This window comes from Takifugu flavidus, chromosome 19 (genome assembly GCF_003711565.1).
Source record: "Takifugu flavidus isolate HTHZ2018 chromosome 19, ASM371156v2, whole genome shotgun sequence".
Classification (NCBI taxonomy): domain Eukaryota; kingdom Metazoa; phylum Chordata; class Actinopteri; order Tetraodontiformes; family Tetraodontidae; genus Takifugu; species Takifugu flavidus.
In genome coordinates this window covers 8229065-8233531 of record NC_079538.1, presented here as the reverse complement: position 1 = coordinate 8233531, position 4467 = coordinate 8229065, and positions in this window count along the sequence as shown.

The following is a 4467-nucleotide window of genomic DNA, read 5'->3' as shown; positions in this document are numbered from 1 at the left end:
GTTAAGTGCCATCTTGGACGGGTTTGACGGGAAGCTGTATAGGACCGGCAAAGCCTGAATATTGAACATATCGGAATGCTAATGCCTTGACCTTAAGGGGGCACGTGTGAGTGTGTGTTTCTATTTTCCTCTGTGTGTGTTTGAATGGGCCTTTATGTGTAAATACAGATGCTAATAGAAATGTGTGCTGACTGTACAAAATCTTTGTCTTCCTGTGAATTGCTGGCCCAAGGCCAATGGCCCCGGTGCCCTGCGTATGGCAGCCTGGGCTCCTCTGTTTGAATATGCATGGCCTCCTGGCTCCTTAGATGTGCCATTACAGACATGACTGTGGAAGAGAGAAGATTTCTTTTAAAGTATAGTTCGGTTCCCGGTGAATTTTCCTGTTTTGACAAGGCAACTTTTATGACCCCATCCTGTTTTTAGGAGCAGCTGCTGTTTGATCCAATAGATTTCTGAGGCTTCAGAAAAACATACAGTTTAGAGAAAGGTCTACATAAGTCATTCTGAAGAAACATTACAGTGAAATCAAAAAAGAAATGGAATTCCCCTCAAACTGAACCCTTCTGTTCCCTGTGAAGAAAACATCTTTACTCATGTCTAAAGTTTACTATGGTAGGATAGGAAGGACTTTTTATGGATTTAATCTTTGTTTAAAGTGCATTTTCCGGTCATAGCCACCCTTATCCAAGTCCTCCTCTATGGGAATATTTACAGCTTGTCCTGGGGAAATATGACACGTGAGCTCTGGCCGCTCGTCATTTCTCACATGAGTGATTTCTCTTATCATCCTGCCCCCCTGTTGAGTTAAAGTCAATAAAACACCCAAATATTCTGTTAAACATTAGCGGCCTCTGCCATGTGGCTGCTTCCTCCGACACCTTTCGGGTAATTATGGTAATAACTCAACCGTCGGAGGCGAGGCCGGAGGCCCCGAGAGGACGAGGTCAGCCCAGAGAGCTGGAGGCAGCGGAGGAAGAGGTGATGGGAGGTCAAGGTAAGGGGAACGGGCTTTCGCTTCGCCACGCCGTAAAGCACCGCCACTGCATCAGAGGCCGCGGGGTCGATGTGGGCGTTCCATCTGATCTGTCCGCCGCAGCCGTCAAGCTGCTGATGCTCAATGGTGACAGGTTTAAGCAGCTGGGGTATCTGTGCCACCACACCGGCTCCTGCGGTCCGCAAAAAAGTGCTTATTGCTGTTGTACATCATATCTCCGCTCCCATTTCCTAGAGATCAACTGGACTGAACCACTTAGCATGAAGGTTCTGAGTTTGATTCCCGCTCTGGGCTTTATGTGGAGTTTGCATGTTTTAGAAATCTTTGCCGGATGAACAATGAATCCTACGTTCCTTCATTCTGTCCTAAAGCTGGTTGGAAAAAAACACATTAAACGTTACCATTCAGTCACTATTTTGTCTTCATCAGCAATTCTTTATGTAAAATGAAGTTTAAAATCAGCACAAGTGGACCAATGGAGGTCCGTCTTTCTGTACTCTTGAACAATTGCCAGTTTCAATGTTAATATTTGGGGCTGGAACCTACACATTTATCAGAATCCGCAACACACTTTGTCTTTAAAATCATTCATAACACTTTTTTTAACCCTCCACACCTCACTCGCTGTGTTCTCGTCACTGTGATCCACCCCGCTGTTGATGGAGATCTCTGACCTGCAAACAACTATAAATATTTATTTGCGTCGGCTTGTCTAAAAATAACTGTATTATAATGGAGTGTCCTGGATGGGGTCCAGCGGAGTTGTGCAGGGAGCAGTTGTCAGCATTCGGACTCCGGCCTCAGAGCCCAGAGAGAGATCGGCCAGTGTCAGGAGGCAGACATATTGATAGCCTTGTGGTCAACAGGAAAAAAAGTCACTTAGCTGGAGCTCCTCTGGGTCCAAAGATGTATTTCAGGAACGCGCCAACACACAGCATTTTGGAGTGATGCAACGCGCTTCTCCAATGACATCCATAAATACTATCTTGTCCTTTTTACAATATCAAAGTACTTAATTTGAAATGGCTCCAAGGTTGGAAATACTATAAATTGCGTTAAATGTCCGGAGGAAATGGACTGGAGGAGTGACCGTGTTAAACGGACGCTTCGGAGGATTCGGTGCCTGTGGCCGCTCTGTGAAACGTCGTGATTTTATTTCTATAGCAGTGTTCAAAAACAAGCCCCGGTGACCAGCTATTAATTATACAGAAAATCAACTATTGGTATTAACTGAAATTAATGGGTGAAAAATAAATGCAAATAAGCACTGAAGAGGCTAAAAACCATGACTAATAATATTAATAATTGTGCAGCTTTGATTAATCTCGCTGTTCATTTGTTGAACTCGAGGATCACCCGAAGGTCAAAGGTCAATCAACGCCCAAGGATGAAAGCATTTTCATTATTTACTGTTATTTAACTCAAAGCAGTTAAAATCCAGACCTCTACCAGTCAGCCGTTCCTTTTCTTGACCCTCCACTGTCCCAGCGGCCATTCCTGTTTCTGAAAACCCCTTTTCCCCACACTCAGGCTGGACCTAAACACATCTTGTACACGCTTGTTGATGCAGCAGAACGATAGAAAGTGCCAAAAATAAACCTATGTTAGACCCAAGTGAAACAGAGGACAATTCAGAGAAATTATACGTCAATAGTTTCATGGTCCTGCACCGGGATTCTGCCCGGAGACAAACTCGTCTGCGCTAAATGATTCCATTGGCTTCATGTTGCCTTCGTTCTCTGTACTGTATGCCAGTCACTATCAACCCGTCTGCCAGTCTGCTTCAGTATGAGACACAAGTCTCACTCCGCAACTCGTGCCTCTCCTCCCCAATCCCTCCTTCACCCCCAGAATGCAATAAATGTCCAGCCATCATTTATTTTAATTCACTCCCCTCTTGCACAGATGAAATGGATTCGTAACCTTGTAGGACAAGGACGTGCATGCCGTCTGCCGTCAGTTGCTGAGTTATTTTCTATTCTTCTAGCATAGAAAGAGAGGGAGAGGGAGAATGAGAAAGCGAGAAAGAGGCCCAATGATGAAGAGAAATGGTCAGGCATGCAAATTGCCGACTGCCATGTCCAATGAGAGCGCGCGGCAGAGATTGTCACCGTAGAAACTCAGGACAGGGTTAACGAGGCTGAGGCTGAGTTTTAAAAGACAGCTGCAGTGGCGGCGGAGAGGAGGGAAAAGAGTTCGGGGGAAAAAAACCTCTGTGATTTATTTGCCAAATCAGGGCCCGATGAGTGGATTATGGCTGGCCTAATGAGACAGAGTGTTTGGGGGATAGCTAATTGGACGTGACCAAGGAGGAGAATGCTAAGAGGAGGCAGAGATGGGGACGGGGCGGTGTATATCATTCTGTAGTATTTAATGTCAGACAATCAAAGTACAACGCTGAGAGCACAGCGGTGCAGAGCTGCAGCCTGTGATGGATTAGCCTGTGGATCATTTTCCTGATTATTTGTTTAGTCCATTAAGTTCTCAAACTAGAAGCAGTGGAAGAAGGCCAGAATAATGTCTGCAGTTTGCTTGTTTTGCTTCACTGGCAGGATAAGTGTGCAACACTGTAGCAGGGCAGAATCACTCAGGAGTGAATCACCATTAGGAATCACCACAGACAACCAAAATGATCAATTAGCTCTTGGTTCTAATCAGTTTCGGGGCTGCAGCATCAGCTCATATCTTGTGATGTCTTTCTGCCATAAAGACATTCTGCGTTCTTTAGGATCGGGTCGGGTCAGAGCAGCCTAAGACGATCACATTCGGTCATTTTATGAATTTGCAGCGCAAGAGAAAACTAAGGAAATACGCACCGAATAATTAGGTTTCATTTGCGTCCCGACAGCTTTGATGTCCACTAGAGGGTAGTGTTTGACTTCAGGCAGCGCATCATCTATTCAATCAGAACGTCTTCTCAATGCTCTTCTTCATTCCTGTCTCCTCAACCGTTGGGATCCTGCTTCAGTTCTAGTGCTTGAAGCGGCTGTGGTTTGTTTAACAAATGTATTTAATGCTACAGATGCAAAGTATCCAAAGTACTATCAGCTACATTTTGCTGGTAAAACAAGGCACCATTAAAAAAATCCACTAGACTGACAAATTTTGAACCAATTTGTAATTTTTGGATTACTTTAAAAATGATTTCTGGACACGTAAAGCCTAACTACCATTGTTGTGGGGATACACAGGTACTCTTATTCCTACTTCTGTCTAATTTTATACTTTGAGACTTGTTTTGAAGTGGCCAACTGTTTCTGTCAACATATATATTTTGCACAAGTTAAACCTTCCTGATCCTGTTAGTTCTGTATTTTTACACCTTACACCCAAGAGCCTTTAGAAATTTCTGCAGTATTAGATTTGTAGATAAACGGGTTATCAAATCAGCCTCTCAATGGCTCAACGTTCTAAAAGCCCGGCTGCGTTTCTTTTCACTGAATGCAGATCTTGTGGCGATGACATCTCCT